Source organism: Panulirus ornatus, chromosome 55 (genome assembly GCF_036320965.1).
Source record: "Panulirus ornatus isolate Po-2019 chromosome 55, ASM3632096v1, whole genome shotgun sequence".
Classification (NCBI taxonomy): Eukaryota; Metazoa; Arthropoda; class Malacostraca; order Decapoda; family Palinuridae; genus Panulirus; species Panulirus ornatus.
Window position 1 is genome coordinate 15343910 of NC_092278.1, and position 24756 is coordinate 15368665.

The 24756-nt window shown below is 44.1% G+C and overlaps 1 protein-coding gene across 3 annotated transcripts in view; it reads right to left on the minus strand.

Annotated features, from left to right (window-relative positions):
• LOC139765466 (transmembrane protein 198) overlaps window positions 1-20623 on the minus strand; it is a 653673-nt gene extending 633050 nt beyond the window's left edge. For all 3 annotated transcript variants that reach the window (XR_011716663.1, XM_071692843.1, XM_071692844.1), the window contains exon 1: window positions 20476-20623. The gene's annotated coding sequence lies outside the window, so the exon portion shown is untranslated. The remainder of the gene's footprint in view (window positions 1-20475) is intronic.
• Between the last annotated feature and the right edge of the window lie 4133 nt (window positions 20624-24756).

Below are 24756 nucleotides of genomic sequence, written 5' to 3' on the forward strand. Positions count from 1 at the left end.
ACTTAAACGACGCCACATGACTTAAACGACACCACATGACTTAAACGACACCACATGACTTAAACGACGCCAGTTCACTTAAACGACGCCAGATGACTTAAACGACGCCAGTTCACTTAAACGACGCCAGATGACTTAAACGACGCCAGTTCACTTAAACGACGCCAGATGACTTAAACGACGCCAGTTCACTTAAACGACGCCACATGACTTAAACGACGCCACATGACTTAAACGACGACAGATGACTTAAACGACGCCAGATGACTTAAACGACGACAGATGACTTAAACGACGACAGATGACTTAAACGACGTCAGATGACTTAAACGACGCCAGATGACTTAAACGACGCCACATGACTTAAACGACACCACATGACTTAAACGACGACAGATGACTTAAACGACGTCAGATGACTTAAACGACGACAGATGACTTAAACGACACCACATGACTTAAACGACGACAGATGACTTAAACGACACCACATGGCTTAAACGACGACAAATGACTTCAACGACGACAGATGACTTAAACAACGCCAGATGACTTGAACGACACCACATGACTTAAAATAACGTCAGATGACTTAAACGTTTTGACTTAAGGATCGGTCTGGCGTCTGGCAAGAGCCTCCTGCATCACTCACTCCCAGCAGAGTGACCAACATGTCTTCAGGGCCTGCCTCTCCTGCTGGGGTCCTGAGAATATATGATACACTCCCCTCCCTCCCTCACTCACTCCTTCCCTCCCTCCTTCCCTCATTCCCTTCCTTCCTCATTCCCTCCCTGCCTCATTCCCTCCCTCCCATCATTACCAAGAATAAACCTTTCAACCTCCATGTTCATTAAACTGACATCGACCCCTCCTCTTCTTCTTCTTCTTCTTCTTCTTCTTCTTCTTCTTCTTCTTCTTCTTCTTCTTCTTCCTCCTCCTCCTCCTCTTCCTGTTGTTCTTCCTCCTCTTCCTCCTCTTCCTTCACCCTCCCACCTGTCTAAGGGGAATGGGAGCCCCATGCCGACATGCTGGACGCTTCCTCATTATACATGAGACTTTGGATGAGATGGATGAGAAGGGGAGGTGCATCAAGGTGGGGAGGAGGGGCTGGAAGACGAAGAGGAGGGGAAGAAGGAGGAAGGAGAGGAAAAGGAGGGGATGAAGGAGGAGGGAGAGGAAAAGGAGGGGAAGAAGGAGGAAGGAGAGGAAAAGGAAGGGAAGAAGGAGGAAGGAGAGGAAAAGGAGGGGACGAGGGAGAGGAACTTCTTTAACAACAATCAAGGTATTATTTCCCTGGCAGGCTAAACCCCCCACCCTTGCTAACGGCACACTTTGCATGTTAAATGTTACCTGTAATATTCACTCTGTAACTAAAAGAATATGATTATGTTCACTACTTTCTCATATTTTACCTTGGTTTAGGAGGTCTTCTACCCCACCTCGCAGCTGGGTTTGGGACCTTACCATATTTTACGTATACCTTACGATGGTCTGGGAGGTCTTCTACCCTCACAGCTGGGGTCTGAGACCTTACCTTACCTTACATATACCTTACGATGGTTTGGGAGGTCTTCTACCCTCACAGCTGCGGTCTGGGACCTTACCTTACCTTACGTATACCTTACGATGGTTTGGGAGGTCTTCTTCCCCCCACAGCTGGGTCTAAGACCTTACCTTACCTTACGTATACCTTACGATGGTTTGGGAGGTCTTCTACCCCCACAGCTGGGTCTAGGACCTTACCTTACCTTACGTATACCTTACGATGGTTTGGGAGGTCTTCTACACCCTACAGCTGGGTCTGGGACCTTACCTTACCTTACCTTACGATGGTTTGGGAGGTCTTCTACCCCCTACAGCTGGGTCTGGGACCTTACCTTACCTTATGTATACCTTACGATGGTTTGGGAGGTCTACTACCCCCTACAGCTGGGTGTGGGACCACAGCTACCCCGTTACGTAATTCTATGACCAGTCAGCCCGTGAGCCCACGAACCACCACATCCTGTTTGGCGTGGTACCTGGGAGAGGTGGTCCACATGGCGGTGGGATAGGCGATGTGAGCACACACGCTTTGTGGACACATCACCCATACACACACCGCACGTGACTCAGGGGGCAAAATAGATCAATACCTGCTAATAATAACTGAAGCCATTAGGACGATAGTCTCTAGCTGGTCGACAGAAGATGTGACGTAATTCACACGTAGAAAAAAAAGTGAAGTGTCCAGACCCCAAATTGTATTTGAAAATAAATCCCTAAAGAAATGACATGTATGAAAAATGTATTAAATAATACCAATAAAACACTGGGGGAAAAAAACCCAGTAACATACGGTGCCCAAAGCCCTTCGACTTTACATGGGTTCGAACCCTGGGCGTAACAGTCGGCTCACAGTCAATCCCAGCTGTTCATTCTTCTCGCGGGGCTGGTCGATAAATGGGTACCTGGCTTAGGCTGGTGTGTGTGTGTGTGTGTGTGTGTGTGTGTGTGTGTGTGTGTGTGTTGCAGGGGTGAGCAGCTGGTCTCCCCTGGTGATCAGATACACAATTAGTGACATGATGACAGTAAACATTCGCAGCGCAAATTATAATTATCTTTTGATGACGGTGGCTTGCGAGAGAGAGAGAGAGAGAGGTACTGGACCACGGCCTCTCTCTCTCTCTCTCTCTCTCTCTCTGGACCATCATACTGTACTCCATCCGTCACATCATTTAAGAATTATATATATATATATATATATATATATATATAGAGAGAGAGAGAGAGAGAGAGAGAGAGAGAGAGAGAGAGAGCACGAGAATAGTGATCGCGAGCGTTTAATAAAACCTCCGTAGACGCGCCAACAGAATCATGGACGTGTACGAAAACACCAACACAACAGGGCCAACATGGCAGCCGATATTGGAGGCTTCGCCCCCCCCCCCCCCCCCCCCCCGGGTGCAACAGGTCACAGCATCTGGTCACCAATGTTACATTGCCCCTGATGGATGGGTGTTCACTCCGCTCCTACATACGAGAGAGGACGTGTTTTATGGAGAATTTGATGGCAATAGAATTTCTGATCTTTGTATAGCTCTATCTACATATTTTCTTTCGTGTGTGTGTGTGTGTGTGTGTGTGTGTGTGTGTGTGTGTGTGTGTGTGTGTGTCTGTGTGTGTGTGCGTAATTACTGTTCTTGATATCTGTATGAGGGAGGATCACTTTTCATCGCCCAGTTTCTTAGCCTTATATCCATGTAAAGATTTTTACACACACACACACACACACACACACACACACACACACACACGCCGATCAGCGAATTCACCCACACCCTCGTCTTGTCAAACTCGTTTGACTGATAGTTGTGGTGACGGTCGTGTGTGTGTGTGTGTGTGTGTATGTGTGTGTATGTGTGTGTGTGTGTGCGCGCGTATGTATGTGTGTGTGTGTGTGTGTGTGTGTGTGTATGTGTGTGTGTGTGTGTGTGTGTGTGTGTGCGCGCGCGTATGTATGTGTATGTGTGTGTGTGTGTGTGTGTGTGTGTGTGTGTGTGTGTGTGTGTGTTCGTCACCACATAAACTTCATCACCACAATTATATCCTGCAGACGCAACTCGCCTGTAGCGACAACATTACGACGTCCACCTACGTCCATGACGTACATCTGGACTTAACTCGTACACTAGTGATGTTGGTTAAGAGTCCCTGCCGCCGATGGAGAGTGGACTGTGTGAGTCCTCACTTGCCCCCCCCTTGGCTAGACCAGCCACACACACACACACACACATCCATCCCTTCCTATCCGTTCTATCCACAACCCATCCTCCCCGGGCTTGACTATCCTCGCCCACATCTCGAGCAGTCTTGGCCATCCCTCCCTTCTCTCCTTCTATCTCAGCCTCCTACCTTCCTCCATGCTCCCGACGGCAGTGAAAACAATAAAGCGATGATGACTGAAGTAGTATAATGATGGGAGCTCACACAGCCTAAGCTAGCCACAAGCACACACCTTTACAAAAAACAAAAAAAATAAAATTACTTTCTGAACCTGCTGGTGAGGAAGAATCCATCTTCCATTTGCCTTTCCCAGGCGACTAGCGAATATCTGTGTCATCATTCCAGCGTTCTATCAATCGTTTAAGACTCGGTAGATCGTAGCGCGGACACTGTGGTCCTTTGTTACGCCGGCAGCCTATTCTCAAGGTCTGGTCCTTGGGGAGATGCTGCTCGCGTCTAGTAGTGAGTCTAGGCAGCCACGGGAGATGACTGCAATGGTCATGATGATGGGAGAGGTTCGAGAACATAGCGCGTCTTTGCAGAGACGCACTTGTTATGCTGACGATGGATAAACTCTGCCAGAGACCCAGGGAAAGCAGCAGTCTTCAAGGTGTGAAGGAACACAAGACATATGGCTACATAGCAGCTATCTCGGAGGGCATAGCGATGGTTTCAAAACCTCGTCTATCCTAAAGGTCACCTTGTAAGGGTCGTTGTTACAGCCATGTATTCTGTACTCACAACACCCTAAAACAGACAGTTACACATGGGTAAGTAAGTGGCCGACGTGTAGGTCATAAATATCTAAGTGTGGGTACGAGGTGCACCATACCCTCGTGCTTCTTTCCTCTCTAACCTACATATAAATGAGGCATACCAAGGACGATCGATACACTTTACTTCAACATGGGACCAGCTTCAACTCGAGAAAAATGACATTTCTATCACCGTTTGGCACCCATCCTGCACCACAATCTTTAAGCCTATTTTTTTTTTTTTCCCTTCATTCGCTAAAGTATTAGTGTGAGTGTCAGACCAGAGGGCGTGGCAGGAACCCAGGGCTTGGTGAGTAGCTGGGATGGCAGTGTATCCCAACGTCTGCTTTAAAACCTCCCAGGGTCACGGGCAACGGAAGGACACGGCTCACCTTTGGCCTTTAAATAAATGATGACCTGTTCCGGCAGGAAGTCGTTGAAATATGGAAACTTAATCATTTGTTTTGGACATTTACGTCGGAGAGGCTGGGTGTTGCAGTGGGTACAGAACGCGTGAATGTGAGAATTTTATAACAGGTTAGTCAAGGGATCGTATTTATACAATCTGAATGTTATTTACCACTCTCTTTCCCCCCATCCTTCATCATATGAACACTGACGTGAAGTCGAAGATACACATTAACATGAGACCCAAGAGGAGGTACTGATACACATTAACATGAGACCCAGGAGGAGGTACTGATACACATTAACATGAGACCTAGGAGGAGGTACTGATACACATTAACATGAGACCCAGGAGGAGGTATTGATACACATTAACATGAGACCCAGGAGGAGGTACTGATACACATTAACATGAGACCCAGGAGGAGGTACTGATACACATTAACATGAGACCCAGGAGGAGGTACTGATACACATTAACATGAGACCCAGGAGGAGGTACTGATACACATTAACATGAGACCCAGGAGGAGGTACTGATACACATTAACATGAGACCCAGGAGGAGGTACTGAGGAACTCCACCAATGACTTAAACATATGAGAGTCTCCTTCACCGTTTTTTTCTTGCTCTCTCTCCTAGTGAGAATCCTTCAACATAATCTCCGACTGGACAAGGACCCTTTAGGTCCTTGGGTTCACTTGTCACACTCCTATGTCGACTGTATTGCCACCCACTGCATGCTCAAGTGCTTGTTGCCTCCGACTTCACTCTCACAGAAACACTTTTGACCATACATACTTAGACAAAGGAAATATTTTCATGGGGCAATATATCGTGAGACTTGTGATCACTGTATACCATTCCACATTTATACCTGGATATCTTATCTATTCATTAATTCATCTTAATTTCTGGTTTATCTACTTTTAAATTTCTATATCTATCTATATTCTTTTAAGGGAAAGACGAGTTTTTCATAGGCTTTCATACTTTCCACGGTAATGCAAGCGATTTCTCTGAACCAGATTCGTCCAAATGAGGCAATACACTTTAAGAACACTTGTTAGAAACCCGTTTCTCCAACAGCTTTACGTTTTACATCACTCCAAATAAAGTGTTTAACTACCTTACTCTACACAGGCGGAACCAAGCAACAATTCTGTTCGGTAAAGATGACTTTACATTAAATATGGCCAGTTTCCAAATCATACGACAGCAATTACAAGGGCATCCACACTCTCCACATTGTTATTCTGTAACAAATAATCTTTTACATAAGGCGAAAGTGAGGGGAAAATAACATACAAGGAAACGTTCTTACGTTCGAAATACTACACAAATGTCGTACATCTAATAAGCTACAAGAAACGTTCGTAAATCTACATTTCTCAATATGTTCCTTAAAATGAAATTATTCGGGACGGTCCTAAGCCTAAAGCAAATGTTCCAGAGTCAAAATCACTGACAGGTTCCCAAGGCTCAACTATTTGAAACGTTTTTTTGAAGTCTAAAAGATTGGAAACATTCATAAATTACCCGAGTCTCTCTCTCTCGAAATCTTAATATTTTGTATTTCCCAGCCTTTGCATCACCTTTGGTTACACACTGTTAACATGAAATGATCTTAATCTAACCTGTTAACATCGACTAACCTAACCTAACGTGTTAATTAGACTGACCTAACCTTACGTGTTCATATACTGACCTAACCTAACATGTTAACATCGACTAACCTAACCTAACGTGTTAATATCGACTAACCTAACCTATCAACATCGACTGACCTAACCTAACATAACCTGTTAACATCGACTAACCTAGCCTAACGTTTAACATCGACTAACCTAACTTAACCTAATGTTAACATCGACTAACCTAACCTAACCTAACGTTAACATCGACTAACCTAACTTAACCTAAACTAACCCAGCCTAACGTTTAACATCGACTAACCTAACCTAACGTTAACATCGACTAACCTAACTTAACCTAACCTAACCCAGCCTAACGTTTAACATCGACTAACCTAACCTATCCTAACCTAACGTTACTAACCTAACGTTAACATCGAAAAACCTAACTTAACCTACCCTAGCGTTAGCATCGACTAACCTAACCTAACGTTAACATCGACTAACCTAACTTAACCTAACCTAACCCAGCCTAACGTTTAACATCGACTATCCTAACCTATCCTAACCTAACGTTAACATCGACTAACCTAACTTAACCTAACCTAGCCTAACGTTTAACATCGACTAACCTAACCTAACCTAACCTAACGTGTTAACATCGACTAACCTAACCTAACCTAACCTAGCTTAGCCCTACCTGACCTATGCTTAGATATGTCTGATGTATGAAAACCAGAAAGAATTGGCTCATAAGAGTCTAAAAGTCTGCTTGGAAACCGAATCCTCCTTTTACCTACTTTCTTATTTAAAAAAAAAAATCATTTGCATGTTTTCTATTTTCATCACTAACTTTCTATGTATCATTTTTAGTTCTTTTCGTCATCATAATATTGTTTCACGAGTTTATTGTACCAATCGGTTGGTTTTGTTTAAATAGACAATCAAAAAAAAGGTAAGAAACATAAAAACATCCCAGAAATCCCATGGAAATCCCTCTACGATTTTAAGCAAGAAAAATAAAGGCGATCCAGCAATTAAACACATTCATGATAACAAAACTACAATAAACATAAAAACAAGCAAAACAATAAATGAAACAAGATAAAATACCTTTACCTTCCCTGCAAAAAATAAACAGATAACCATATAATAATAATCACCTCAGAAACGCTTGTGTTAATAAAGTGATTGGCAATTCATCAATTTAGCCTCGCATCTAAACTACCAATTGGAATAAGGCTAATTTCCTTCTACGTTCTTAATTAATTCCGTTTTGACTACAGAAATACCTGTGGAACCATGACTTGTAGCATTATAATATTACTGTGCATAACATTAGAATAAAGTGATAGTAATTAGGAAAATGTTGTGGTATATCCATGTTCAAGTGCGTAATACACTTGCCAAAATAAATACCTTTTCAAAATCTCTCCTTGTCACTGAACTGATAAAAAGAGAGATATATACCAATATAATATTCAACGTGCCTGGCCTAATCAAATCAAATTAGTGAAAATAATAAGAAAAATTAACTAGTGGTAGATCAAATGATGTTAACTAGCGAACCAGTTCATTTCCACAAGTGGATTTCGTACTTTCATTATTAATTCCATATTTTCCCCAGTAGAGTACTAACCTCATTTAATATAATACTCCAAATCATATTCCGCAGGTATTTTGTATAATCACAAGGAATTATATATAGTAAGTATAACATATATAGTCATTTTCCAAAAAAAAGTTTCCATGCGGAGCTAAACTGACAAATTACCATACTATTATGTACGGATACCACTAGTTTGGCTACTTGGTAAGGTATTATGGCTCTGTTGGTATTCTACACATTTCATTATCTATTTATACATTAATCAATCCCATAATTACCCTCATAGACATAATTATAATCTAACTACTTAGCGTCGTTGAAAAATAATGGTGCATCAGATCACGGTGTGCCACTATTACTGCCATCACTAAACACTTCATTAACATTAAGGCACACATTCTATCACTATCCAAAATAAGCATGAGATTAAAAGCAAATTTAGAAATTACACAGGAAATAAAAAAATGGTAATCCTTTTCCGTCAATTTCAAATATGGTGTCCCTAAACTTGACTCTGTCAAAGGGAAGACTCGGGGTTAATTTCCTTTTCAAAATATCTCTAGAATGACACGTTTTTCTCTCACTCACCTTAAATGGCGAGAGAAAGACGTGTTATCTGACACCGATGATCACGAAACCTTCTTTAAATAGACAACCATAAAACTTATAACCAAACCACAGTCACGTGTCCACACGACTCCTTCGTGGAATATTCAAATTATTACCGTAATACTGAACCTATCACAATCAAATAAATAACTTAATACAGAATATGTCACACTCAAATAATTACTGTAACAGTGAATATCACTGTAATCAATAATTCTTGCCACTTTGTCATTCACTCGGGAACTGGTGGGACGAATGATGTTCGTGTATGAAATTATTTTTCCCGTGGACACAAAAGTTTTTAAAACCATCATAAATCATTTTCTTGACCTGCCATCTGGCGTCGTGCTGCGAACTACAGACGATGCCAGATACTCCTTTCACGCTAAATTGCCTTCACCTCAATCCTGGAGTGAAATAAATTTCTAAAGATGATGTTTCGTGAATGAGAGTGTGAGCTATGTATAAAAATTATTCTTAACACCTAAAGAAGGTGTTGATGGTTATTATTTGTGGCTATAGCACAATAATGACGGCGTTAAATTAACTTGGATGTTGATGGTCCTAAATTGCAACCATCAACAACTAGTCCTACCGTTTCGAATTCGAGTACGTCTCAGTGTACCCAGGACACTGGCACCTTCTGGATGTAACCTTTGTGTCTCTGTGTTTTTACATTTCGTTTTTACCCGTTATTGTGCAGTGATACCTCTCTGTGATACGTTGTGAAAACCATGAACATAAGAACAATGGGTGATAACCATAAAAGTGTCGGCATATTGTGTAAACAGTTGAAGAAGAAACAAAAAAAAGTAAACATAGTCGCTTATGACATGGAAGTTCAACAGTTGTTTGTAACGTGGAAGCCCGCGTACGAGGCTGAAAATTACGGCGCTATCCTTTTGGACAAAGAAGTTACTACACTGAGGATGTCGGGTGACCTTGTACAGGTAAGCAATTTTCTAACCGTTAAAATAAGACGTTTGACGCCACTGGAGAATCACTGAAGACGAGTGATCCAAGACATAAATGGGGTGATGATGTCTCCACTTTCTTCTTTCTTGATTTATTTCTCTGTATTTTATTTCTAATGAAAATCATAGATGATATACATTATTAGGTTTACATGGCTTGTGTACAAGCTATGCAGTTTTTGTGTAAACGTGTCAATAAGATATTTTAATCAGGTTATTCATATATATATATATATATATATATATATATATATATATATATATATATATATGTATTGCAGAAGGTCTAGTGTTTGCTGATAACAACGAGGAAAATGAAACACGATTAGTTCCCAGTTGCACTTTCGTGTAATGATCACAGTAAGGGAGATACAAGAATGAGATCAAAGACTTGGAACAGTCTGTTGATATACAAGGAAGAAACGAAATTAAGATGCCTTATTTGTATATCAACTGACTAAGTCTTCCATCTCATTCTTGTATCTTTCCTGACGATGTGATCATTACTCAAAAGTGCACTTGGGAACTTACCCTGTTTCATTTTCCTCGTGGTTATCAGTGTTTATATATATATATATATATATATATATATATATATATATATATATATATATATATACACGTATGTGTGTTGTGTGTGTATGTGTGTGTATATAATATGAGTGTGTGTGTGTGTGTGTGTGTGTATTCGTGTGCGTGTGTGTGTGTGTGTGCGTATTCGTGTGTGTGTGTGTGTGTGTGTGTGTGTGTGTGTGTTGCATAAGGTCACAGTGGTGCAACGTGATCTAGTATGCATGTGCAAGAAATCCACAGGAAAATGAAACACTATAAGTGACACGAAAATGCACTTTAGAACTTACCCTGTTTCATTTCATTCATTTTCCTGTGGATTTCATGCAGTGTGTGTGTGTGTGTGCGTGTGTGTGTGTGTGTGTGTGTGTGTGTGTGTGTGTGTGTGTGAGTGTGTGTGTTGAAAATTAATTCTAGGTAAGTTTTTTAGGAACTAATTGGTGAAAACTTAATATTTCATTGAAAAAGATTTAAATATGTTTGGCGCTAAAACGTGTGTCGTTTACTAAATAACTCGGCTTAAGCACTACATGTTTGTATTTACCAACTGGTGTATAATGTCACACTAGCTTAAGCACTACGTGTTTGTATTTACCAACTGGTGTATAATGTCACACTAGCTTAAGCACTACGTGTTTGTATTTACCAACTGGTGTATAATGTCACACTAGCTTAAGCACTACGTGTTTGTATTTACCAACTGGTGTATAATGTCACACTAACTATCATGTTAATTTGTGTACAGACGAGATGTAGTAATTGTGGTTATGTACGACCCCTCTGGTTCTGTTAAGCCCAGCGACACGTTAATACAGGAGGTTATCTGTATACACTCTTAAGATGTATTTCACAAGTCTGCCATCTCATTGAGATGTGTAACCTGCTGGTTCTAGCATCATTCTCATTATATAATTCGTAATGGCTCATTTGCATATTTCTTAAAGAGATTTTAAGACATCAAAACCATTTATGCAACTATCTCCAAGTATTCTTTCCAGTACGGATCGTTCGAATGAATCATTTTGTTAACATTTCCTTCAACAAAATAGTGTCTCTTACGGTGAGAACCGATCTCTCTCCTTATCTTTCTTACAGATGAGTAATGTTAGATCTTATCTTAATAATACGTTTTGTCTCCATTAACATCACGTATCTTCACCCCAGTTCAGGAATTGCAGACTTATATATATATATATATATATATATATATATATATATATATATATATATATATATATATATATATACATTTAAAGCTACTCGGTCTGCATTTATTTAAATCATTTCCAAACTTATGTACATTCGCACCACGTAACATTGTTGACCAGTCACAAGCAGGGGAAGAACTCTTTGGCATCTTTTGATCTCTCTCGTGTTCTGACCTCGACAGCGTTCTTTGGTCCTCATTCCTCCCTCCTTTTTTTTCCTCTTACACCTGATTAGTACCCCGACTGAAGTCCTCGTTTCCTTCCTGGCTAATTAATCTCATAAGGAAGGTACTCATTACTTATTGTCGTGTGTGTGTGTGTGATTCGAGGGGGTCTTCTACCCCCTAACACCCCGGGCTGTGGGCCCAGAATGTTAGGTCGAGTCGTTGGTCGACCAAGCTGTTGGAGGCCGCAGCCAACCGAGCCACACAGCCTTGCTGGTCTGGTACACATTGCAAGCATTTGTCCATGGCACTCGTAGACTTCTGTACTGTCAATTACTGTCTGTCTGTCTGAACAATATAACCAATACAGGTGTTTATGTCAACTGGAACACTACGAACGCGTAGTGGTTAAGAGGTTCGCGTTCCTCCCACGATGACAACAGGCAAGGTGTTCTTAAGTCTTGGGTCCCGAATGCTGAAGGTGTGTTCTCTTTACATACGTTTCTGCACCACAGCTCCGGCTGGCCTGGTACAATCTCTGTACGGTTTTACTCTGTGTGTGTCGTACAGGAAGAGTTTTACACGTGTTTATTATTATATTATCATCATAATTATCATTATCATGTTACTATATATATATATATATATATATATATATATATATATATATATATATATATACATATTTTAGTATTATACTTTGTCGCTGTCTCCCGCGTTAGCGAGGTAGCGCAAGGAAACAGACGAAAGAATTGCCCAACCCACCCATATACACATGTATATACATACACGTCCACACACAGCACATATACATACCTATACATCTCAACGTATACATATATATACACACACAGATATATACATATATACACATGTACATAATTCATACTTGTCTGCCCTTATTCATTCCCGTCGCCACTCCGCCACACATGAAATGACAACCCCCTCCCTTGCATATATATATATATATATATATATATATATATATATATATATATATATATATATCCCAAGACGCCGTTTATGGAGCTCCTGGAATTCCGAGGTTGCGCCACGATCAGAAGCTGGGAAATGGTGGGATTTCCTCTTGGGAGTGAGAGGTTTCCTCCAGCGGGAGTTCTGCTCGCCCTCTTCACCTGACGATGGTAAAGCCTCGCCCACGGTGACGTCCCCTGATGTGAGGACAAGCGGGCAGAGCTGGAGAAGACTTCGGCTGGAGGTCTCCTACCCACCATAGCACGGGTCTGGCCTTAAGTTGTTGAGCTGGAGGTTTGTTTGACCAGGCTGTTGGGAGCAGCGACACTGCATCAACATGTCCTCACCACCGCTGCCTGGCTCGTCTTGATATACCTTATAGATACTTAGCCAAGGCCTTCTCGAATTCGTCCACTGGCGTTTCTGACGTCCGCTGATGACTTGATGAACAGCCCTGGGGATCCGGATGTATGAGGCGTTATCTCCGTTTGTGATCATCGAATCTTAAAATTTTCGTAATGGTTAATTTTGTACATATAACCTTCCATGCTCGTCGCATCAGTACGGGATCATTCCCGCGCGTATGTTTGGGATTGATCCCTTGAGGGATTTTCCCGAGTGTATATGATGGTATATCTCTCCCGTCTGTGTCCCAGAAACCACAGCCTCAGTGAGGCTTCAGTCGTCCCCAATACCTCAACCCCTTTAACGCGTCAATATGAGCCGTGAAGGTTCTTTGGACACGTTCTAGTTCTAATTTCGCCCGCCATGTACGATAACAGTATGGAGTAGTATCTTATAGGTTATTATGATGACAGTATACAATAGCTGTTAAAAGTATTAACGCCCTAAAAATGTTGTAAGTGGTTTTACCTTCCTCAGCTTGAAGGTCCGCAAGATCCACCCTACCTTATTTTCAGAGGAGACAACTGCTGCTTTGTTTGGTTTGTTGAGGGTAAAGTACTCAGACATTTTTTAAATCGTGCTACGATGGAGCCTCTGCCCATTTCCCAATGGGCCACCGAGAAAGTCTTTCACTGGGTCAAAGAGAACAATTTACTTTTCTATGGGGATAAATATCAACTGCGGTATGGGGAGAATGAAGAAATCAAAAACAATGTAGACTACCAGGTAGACACGGAAGCTATCACAAACCAGTTGAAGGATGTGGAAGACCTGTGAGTAATCTTGTCAAAAAAGATCTAACCTTCATTGAACATAAAACAACAGTTGCATCTTCCAGATGGATCGCGGGATGGATCCTACAGACTTTCAAGACTAAGAAGAAAAGCCAGTGATGATACTTTTCAATGCGTTAACTCTTACAAGAATAGAACATTACTGTATTCCAACGTCATCCACCAAACAAGGAAGACTGCTGAATCTGAACGTGTTTAGAGATAATTCATGGCTCATTTGAACGAGTTAAAGGAATCAAATTACTAGAAAAGACTGAAATCACTTTGGCTGTATTCTCCAGAGCGCAGACAGGAGAGATATGTCATCACCTACGCTTGAAAAATCCTAGAAGGATCTAAGAGTCCCCAAATAACACTGGGACATAACATCCTAGCGGCACGACAGGAATGGAGGATGCTGTCAAATACTCACTCCGGAATATGCACGGCAGGAAGGAACACCTTCCAATACCAGGGCCCAAGGCTCTTAGACATCTTGAGTGCAATTCATCATGGCATGCACAGTGGAGAAATTTAAGAATGCTTCCGACAAATATTTAAAGAGTGTATTAAACCAGCCAGGCTGCTGGGGGACACCTGGGCCTGTGCCGGTCGCGGCGTCCAACAGCTTGGTCGACCAAATACCCAACCCACCAGCCTGGGCCCAGCTCAGGTTGTGGAGGTAGAAGACACCCAAAGACTTCAAGTATTTCCGTGATGTTCTTATACATATATAGGTGTTACCGGATTCCACCTGCACGAGGTCAAACCGCCAGAGAGAAAAGCCTGTATGCCTGGGAGTACACAGTGTCATCAAAGGAACTTTCGACTCCAAAGGGGTCCATCCTTCTCCTGCTGCTGGAAGTAGCGCAGTCCTGGAGCCGCGCACGCGCCACGGAGAGCGTAGGACCTGGGGTTGTGTATATAGTCATAATGATCATATTATGATTTCCTGCTTCATTCATTTAGTTTCAACAACATGTGTGGAGGAATTGCGCTACGCTACAGAGTGAAGGTATGACGGTTGGAACGCAATCGAGATTGGAAAGAACGCACGAACCAGGTGTATATTGCGTACGTTCACCTCTCAAGTGTCTGAACTTAATGTCTCACCTGCTGAAGTTCACCCACCCCCCCAATCCCGCTTACCCCCCTTTTCCCCTAAGCCCCTCTCTCTCACCCCCACCCCCCACCAATCTCAACCTCACCCCTCATCCCTCCGAGCGTATGTCAGCGTCCTTTCGGTATGTTATCTTGCTGAGAGAGAGAGAGAGAGAGAGAGAGAGAGAGTCCGTAAAGGAGATGGCTGGCAGATAGATAAGTTTGGGCGTTCGCCTCGTGTGTCCAACAACGCCCCCTCCTCTTCCCACCCCACCCACGTCACAAGCGGACAAAAACTGGCCCCTCACAACCTCCTTGTCCTCCTCCTCCTCCTCTCCTAGTTAAAGAACTCTCGGGGTCACATCCTCGTTCTTCAACCGTTCTTATTCTTACCTCAGATCACCCTGGCTAACCCCCCTTCACCACGGCGGCTCCTGTCTAATGAAGGGGAAATGAAGGTGGTTTAACATCAGCGCGCTCCCTCTAAAACCTCGCTGCCTTGTTTACCTTGCTCAGCGGGAGTGAAGCCTCCCAGACGTTTTATTTGCATTGAAATTTCAAGAGGATAACCTGTGTACACGAAGCAGGTAGCCCGGTGCAGCACCGGTTGACGACCTCGACGCAGAGAAATTCCCGATCTACGGCAACCTGACCTCGCCTGCCCTGGTCAGCGGCCCTGCGATCTGTGATGAGAGGAGCGATGGTACGGGGCCCCCGCCCCTTGAGTAGGCCTGTGAGGCCTCTGGGTAGGAGGATGGAGGGGCCTCTGACCCGGCCATCGAGGATCAGGTCATTATACCCCAGTAGGTGGTGGTGGTAGCGACGTCGTCCTCAAAGGGCCACATTCATCTCTCTCTCTCTCTCTCTCTCTCTCTCTCTCTCTCTCTCTCTCTCTCTCTCTCTCCCCCGTCAAGTCCGTACGTAAACCTGTCATTTGTCCTCCAGTTCAAGCCTTCCATCCATTCCTCGTTCTCTCATACCCGTTTCACTCGTTGAGCCCGAACCACGAACGCGTCCCTCTGGGTTTAAGCCCAGCTCCCTCTGCTCCCGCTCCGTGATTGCGTCTTCAATAACCCGCAGTTCCTCCTGCGTCCAAAACCAAGTTGTCAAATCTCTGACGTGACGAAACGAGTAAAAAAAAAAAAAAAAAAACCCTTCTCATCAACAGAAGACATTGATGAACCAGAAGACCGACAGACAAAGACGACAGCTGGGCCACCATGGACCACATTCTTTTTCCCCTCCCCGGGTCCTCAGTGAGGCAAATGACCATATCTTCCTCGAAAGAAGGCGTCTCAAGGTATTCAAAAGCAGCCTAGAACACTAGCAGGACTCGGGCACCATCATAACACGACTTGACACTGTGAAGGACCTCGGGTAATTACGGCTAACGACCCTTACGCCATTCCAAAACAAGGCAACAGTTGCCTCTTCCAGGAAAAAAAAAAAGAATGATTGATTACTGATTGCCGTGTTGTATCATCTGATTGGTTTGGGGGGGTTCCCAGTTCTCCATGATGATCCCCACCCTTGAGTTCACACTTGACATGATCGTTCTTAGACAATATCGTGTTTTCCCAAGTCATTAATATTTCCTTTTTAGCTTTCCAAGTTATGCCGAGGGTAAACATGATTTGTTTACATGAGACAACACAGTCGTAGGTCAGTCAGGCCTCCTGTTGTCTGGCTCTCTCATGTAAACTACACTTCCATCTCTACACCTACACCTCCATCTATACACCTACACCTCCATCTATACCCCTACACCACCATCTGTACACCTACACCTCCATCTATACATCTTTACCTTCATCTATACACCTACACCTCCATCTGTACACCTACACCTCTATCTATACACCTACACCTCCATCTATACCCCCACACTTCCATCTATACACCTACACTTCCATCTATACACCTACACTTCCATCTTTACACCTACACTTCCATCTATACACCTACACTTCCATCTTTACACCACTTCCATCCATACAACTACACCTCTATCTATACACCTACACTTCCATCTATACATCTTCACCTTCATCTATACAACTACACCCCATCTTTACACCACTTCCATCTATACAACTACACCTCCATCTATAAACCTACACTTCCATCTATACATCTTCACCTCTATCGATGCGCCTACACTTCCATCTACACAACTACACTTCCATCTATACACCTACACTTCCATCTATACGCCTACATCTCCATCTATACACCTACACTTCCATCTGTACAACTACACCTCCAGCTGTATACCTACACTTCCATCTAAACACCTACACTTCCATCTTTACACCTACACTTCCATCTATACACTTCACCTCCATCTATACACCTACACTTCCATCTATGAACCTACACCTCCGTCTTTCGTTCGGGTCCTTCATGTTTAACGGAGATGACGTGAAGAATGTAAGACATCATCATCATCATCATTATCATCATCATCGCCATCATTATAATTAATATCATCATTATCATTATCATCATCATCATCATCTTCATCATCATCATCATCATCATCATCATAATTATCATCATTAATATCATCATCATCATCATTATCATCATCATCATCATAATTATCATCATCATCATCATCATCATCATCATCATAATTATCATCATTAATATCATCATCATCATCATCATCATCATCATCATTATCATCATTATCATCACCATCATCATCATCATGATCACATCAGTATCACACACTGTCTGGGGAAAACAGGATCCGGAGAATATGAGGCCTATGTTTCTTTTTCTGTTTTCCTGGCGCGTCCTCGCTAACGCGGGAAACGGCGAACAGGCACAGTACGAGAGAGAGAGAGAGAGAGAGAGAGAGAGAGAGAGAGAGAGAGAGAGAGAGTGTGTGTGTGTGTGTGTGTATTTATTCCAAATATCAACAGAAAACGAGTGTCAATATGTTTAAACCCTTCACCCTGTGAGGATTAAGGGAATACATCAATACACCATTAAAGAAAAAAGTGGGGGGGCCAGGTAGGTGTGTCATCTGCTGTGCCACAGAAGCCTGGCATTCTCTGTGTGGTGGCATAGTTATCACATAAGGCCAGCCACGGTGTAACACGCGCACATATGTGCAACGCCGGGCCAAAATCATGTCAGAGATTTATCAACAAAAAAAACGGGCCCCCATTTTCTTTCCTCGAAAGAAAATGGGGGCCCGGCGCCCCCCTAGCCACAATACAAAGAGATGCCCGGGCCCAATTAAGACCGAAATCATTGTTAACGAACGTAGAGCATTGACTGCCCCCCCACAGCAGATAATATGGAGAGGGGGGGGGGGGAGGGAACAGTAACGACAGAGAGGGAGAATGGTCGTAACCCAACGGTCGTAACCTGGTGTAGTAGGTAGTGCACACCCAACCCCGCCAGTTGTCACCACGGCGACTCGTTGGCCAATCATGTGTCACCACTTGTCTCACTAATGTAACCACCCATCATGTTTTCCAGCCATTGAGGCCTCCTGGTTCCTCTGGTGCACCACCGCCCACAGGATGGGTAGGAGTGCACGTACCACCGCCCACAGGGTGGGTAGGAGTGCACGTACCACTGCCCACAGGATGGGTAGGAGTGTACCACCGCCCACAGGATGGGTAGGAGTGTACCACCGCCCACAGGATGGGTAGGAGTGCACGTACCACCGCCCACAGGATGGGTAGGAGTGTACCACCGCCCACAGGATGGGTAGGAGTGCACGTACCACCGCCCACAGGATGGGCAGGAGTGTACCACCGCCCACAGGATGGGTAGGAGTGCACGTACCACTCCCCACAGGATGGGTAGGAGTGTACCACCGCCCACAGGATGGGTAGGAGTGTACCACCGCCCACAGGATGGGTAGGAGTGCACGTACCACCGCCCACAGGATGGGTAGGACTGCACGTACCACCGCCCACAGGATGGGTAGGAGTGTACCACCGCCCACAGGATGGGTAGGAGTGTACCACCGCCCACAGGATGGGTAGGAGTGCACGTACCACCGCCCTCAGGATGGGTAGGAGTGCACGTACCACCGCCCACAGGATGGGTAGGAGTGTACCACAGTAAATTAGCCCCCTCGTGAGGCAGAGATCAAAGCCTAGTGTACAGTTGTACACACACACACACACACATGGAGCTCACCAGTACACCACAGTACAGTCGAGGAACACTCCTCTGTGCAAACCCCTACCTCAAGAATTAGACAAAAAAACTAAATATTTTGAAAACATTTCAGGTGAGCCTACCATTTTCTTTTCACATCCACACAGTTCAGCAGTCGAGTGGCCTTCGGTTCGCCCAGCATAAGTACATAAGGGAGGGAAAGTTAATCGAACGGTAACTATGGAAAATATGATCGTCTTGGCCGGTAACACACACACAAGTCGTATCCTGTGTGTACACCTCCTTAACTTGATGTGACTTACACACGGGATCCCCTCACATCACGAGCCTCTTCAATGTTACAGTCGCTTTATATCTTATAAAAACTAAAATCAATCGAATTAATACGTCATCACAAAATGAAAATTGCACATCTTATTCTATCTCTTCCATTCGCTATTTCATCACCGACTCGAAATGTAAGTTCCAGTCATCGCTGCGACCACTGGCTCATTTCTAGTCATCGGTACGACCCCTGGGTCATCGTTATTACCACTAGCTCGTTTTTATTCATCGTTATGACCACTGCGTCATCTCCAGTCATGACCACTGGGTCATTTCTTGGTATGACGACTTGGTCCACTCCACCAGCGATGCTCGCTATGGCTACTGCAATCGTCTCCAGTCAATCTTAAAACCATTGGGTCGTTTCCAGTCATCGCTATGACCACTGTAGTCATCTCCGGGCATTGCCACGACCACTCGGGATCATCTCCAGTCATGCGTAGGACCACTTAAGTCATGTTCTCCCCCACTTAACAAGGTAAAATCAACCTTCCAGCGAATCTTGATATCAATCCGTCATGTATCAATATAAAAAAAAATAAAACGGACTTGTCAAATGCCACCTTTCAGTTTCAGCGTGTGTTAACGAGTGCGCTGTCAGTCCACGGGGCTATACAAATTATCGATCTGGCTGGGTTTCCACTGCTAACAAAGGTATCCACGGCATTGGTACAGAGAAACCCGTCTGCCTTAACCGTGAGTGCAAGTGTGCTATTGATTGTAAAGGCCAGAGGCCCCAGGATACCCAAACCCCCCCAACTCCTCATGGAGGTTTCAATTTTTTTTTTCCCCGAAATTCTCAAATATATATAGAGAGAGTCGAAGCTGGCCTGACTGAAATTCTTTTTAAAACCGATCCCTCCCCAAATATCTTCCACCTCGTCCCTCGGGGAAATATCGTAAGGTTTCAGGTCTCCTCTATCTGGCTCATCATCTATCCTAGGATATGTTATTTTATCATCCTTGAGTCCGGTCACCGGCCTGAAGTCGGGTTTTGTGTTTTGAAAATTTAGTGTGAACTGTGTTCGAAGGGGGAGTAGATAGGGCTCACCTTTTGTCATCAGATGACTCCGTCCGCTTCCAGGAAGGCGAGAGGTGAGTGTTATTCCCGATTAATATTTTCCAGTAACAAAGAACCACAGTAAAGTAATTTCAGGGGGATAGAGCAACGCTCCTCCGCACCGTCTCACCAGTTGATGCACACTGGAGCCGCTCAGCTGTTTTCCCCCGCCCATACCCGACATTGGCTTTAGTTGCTCATTCGCCTTTTTATTAAGAGTTATTTAGTGCCGATGGAATCATCCCGTGAGGTTCTGATGTACTTATTCAGTAATCTGAGGTTCTTCCTAAACCGTTCCTGTGCTACAACAACCTTCATTACGGGGAAAATTACCGAAAAAGGGGAAACTTTAATATAAAACCTTTGTCATACGTGTAAGTGATCGGCCATGACGTCAGTTAATGGTTTCCGATTGTCCTGATTCTTCCAAGTGTTTTGCCTTTCAATACATCCCTCCAGATCCCTCCCTGTTGACAGTGCATCGCTACAGTGATGCTAAAAAATTTAACTGTCGGTTTCTCAGACGTATGGCAACCGGCTTGGCACAGGCGCTCACCAGATGCATCTTCCCGCTGTGTTAACACTTGCCAGCTACTTCATTATTTCGTGATATTATGTGAGTAAGTACAGCGAATATGACCTGAAAAATGGATCCAGTTATCATAATTCTAGTATCGTTAAATACGATTCCTCTTCTCTGTCCTCTGCTATGTGTGTGTTGCTATTCTTAAATTGGATGAATAAAGAGGATAGCGGTGTGCGGCACCGTGGACCAGCGCAGTTCTAACCCCGGAACGTGAATGAGCCTAGCTGCTCACAGGCCACATTCGCTAGAAACACCTCGATAAAAATTAGACAAACTTGATAAACGGGTTTATTTCTGTGGGGGGGCTGATGATTTACTGGCTAAATCAACATTGTCAGTTGTGACTATTGTGGAGAAGATGGATGAACGGTGTCTTTTGTTGCTGTCGAGTGTATACTGATGGAATCAAAAGTAACACTGAAGAGACATTGCTGAGGTCAGTGGAAATTATGCATATGTAAATCCGCCTTACGAATCATTGATTGATGATACGTTTGTTGAAGCACAAAGTACAGTATCCCTTTGATATACTGTGCTTTGTTCCCAACACACGTAGCAATCAAATAGTGATTCATAAATTAGACTTACGTATGTATAATTATTATTGACATTAACACTGTGTCTACAGTATTACACTGTCTGTATAAACATTTACCTTTACCCTGGTGACCCCCATATATCATGAATCTCGGAGACTTGTTTTTGCCCTTTCCAATCCGGAGTTCAGCATGATCATTTCGAGACGACCCCAAACTTCGTTTATAGAAGACTTAATCATCACAAAGTTTCAACAAACTCGCGTCATTGTTGATTGAATTGACACCACGGATCCTCAGGGGACAGATGCATGCAGCATCAGATGTACAGCCACACACACACACACACACACACACACTTAACGGGTGTGACTGATGACCAGTACCAGCCACCCACCCACCCACCCACCCACCCCTGCTACTGCCACCCAACTGTCACTTCACTCCCGGCTGTTCCGTGGTCCCCCGCTGCCCCCCACGCCAACCCACCGCCTTGGGGGGGCGTGTTAAGTCTGAACGTCTGGTCTTGCTACCGAACCTACCGTAGACCACCTTCGAACTGAGGATGATCATCTTGCATTCACGAACTCCAGTGTTGAGCCTGGAGCGACGGAGGAATTTACCCACACGGATGCCTACAGTCACGCCTTCCCTGACGGATCTGTCGCACCCCGTCCACAGCGGGGGTGGATTGTGTCCCAGGACATCCACTGTTCCATCCTACACTCTGGCGCACTAGCGAGACCTGGCCCTTTGCCACAGCGCCTCTCTCACCCCCCGGTCCACCCAAGAGGCCCTTCGTGACACGGTGTGATTGGCAAAGAAATTCTGTTTACCCTACCAGGCTATGGCCCCTCAACCTGTCGAGCGTAAAGCTATATAGTCACGAAGTACACATAGAGATAGATAGATAGACAGATAGATAGAGATAGATAGATAGATAGATAGATAGATAGAGAGAGAGAGAGAGAGAGAGAGAGAGAGAGAGAGAGAGAGAGAGAGACTATACCACCTTTCTCCCAGCCATCCTCCTTCCAGACCCAACGTTGACCTCCCTTAGTTCAGTCACTGCCCGAACTGGAACTCTCCAGGCAAGTTACACAACCTGAAGGGTAATAAGTACCTCGCTACACCCACTACACTCAGTGACTTACTTATAAAACTCCGTGACGAGATCCTCAAAGGCTTCGCCCCTCCCCATCATCAAGGCTTCAGCCCCAGCAATGAAAATGCGCCGATGATTGGAAGACATTGTATGTTCCCCTTACACCAAGGGCAGCAAGCCCCACAGCTTCTCAGTGAGATACAACCCATCACTTAGGTCTCCAGTTTACTGTACCGAATGCTATGTGTCTGGGATTAAGCAGACATTGCAAGGTTTATTGGCCCTCAAGTGGTGTGGAAGAGCGACGACCTCCACCATCCACTGCCTCGTCAGCTTCGTGACCTTAATTCACTGCGGCCTAAATCAGTCGCAAGGTCTCTGTGGCTCTCACACCTCCGTTGATTTCGCCAGAGTTTTCGACCCCCACAAGCCACAGCCTCGACCCATCAACAGACCCATCAACCTCAGACTAGTCGCCCATTCTCATTCCATGACTTCCAGGCTCCCTCAGTGTGACGCTCAGTCAGTCTGTACGCTTCCGAAGGGGACATCTACGCCTTCCAGCCCCTCTCACGGGACATGAAGATGGAACCCTCGTGCAATCGACATTCTGGCAGATGATTGCCCTGGTCGACAGAAGGACTTCGACGGCTCTGCCTTCGGTGCCAGCGTTGGCAGCAGCGGCTCTCCCAGCGGCATCGCCCTCTGGAACAATCTTGAGGACTTCCAGGACCTCCAAACCCGTCCTACCTCCTACTGTCTCACAGTGTCGCAGTCCCCTCCAGGTTGTTCAGTCTACCGAACTTCTCGCTACCACTGTGGACGATATATTAAGCTGGAAGGCACAAGACCTAAGAAGCAGAATTTCCAGCTCTCGTCATTATAATGTCCTTTGACTGGAAACAGTAATTCGTTATCTGAGGACAACAACACTCCCTTACAGTCTGCATCTGAAGTCAAAAACTCCCAGATAATCTTATGTTCTTCCTGGACCCACCTACACCGTTCTCGTCTGGTCTTCCCTCTTGACGGGTGTGGCGGTTAGCGTCCCTGACCACGACGCATTCACAGGCCGCCCAGGGTCGAGCGCATGAGTTCGAATCCTGGATGCGGCAGTTGGTCCACAGTCAATCCAGCTGTTTATCCACCCCTAGAGGTTGGTCTATGAAATGAGTGCCTAGCTCGGGCTTTGTATATATATATATATATATATATATATATATATATATATATATATATATATATATATATATATATATATTTCTTTTAAACTATTCGCCATATCCCGCATTAGTGAGGTAGCGTTAAGAACAGAGGACTGGGCCTTTTTTGGAATATCCTCACCTGGCCCCCTCTGTTCCTTCTTTTGGAAAAAAAAAAAAAAATGAGAGGGGAGGATTTCCAGCCCCCCGCTCCCTCCCCTTTTAGTCGCCTTCTACGACACGCAGGGAATACGTGGGAAGTATTCTTTCTCCCCTATCCCCAGGGATAATATATATATATATATATATATATATATATATATATATATATATATATATATATATATATATATATATATATATTCCTATGAGTCCACAGGGAAATGAAACGCGATAAGTTCCTAAGTGCACTTTCGTGTAATAATCACATCATCAGGGGAGACACAAGAGAGAAATATAAGTCAGTTGATGTACATCGAAGAGACGAAGCTAGGACGCCATTTGGTAAACATGTTTACCAAATGGCGTCCAAACCTAACCTAACCTAGCCTAACCTAACCTAACCTAACCTAACCTAACCTAACCTAACCTAACCTCCCTATGTTCTAAAGGCTTTACCTTTTCTCTGAATCCCAGTAATTGTCCAGAGAGTCTGAGGCCGACGAACTGCGGTTGACATATTGTATCACACACACACACACACACACACACACACACACACACACACACACACACACACATCTCTCTCTCTCTCTCTCTCTCTCTCTCTCTCTCTCTCTCTCTCTCAACACACCAGAGGGACCCCTCGTTACTGACGTCATTGTAGTTATCACGCCAAAGACA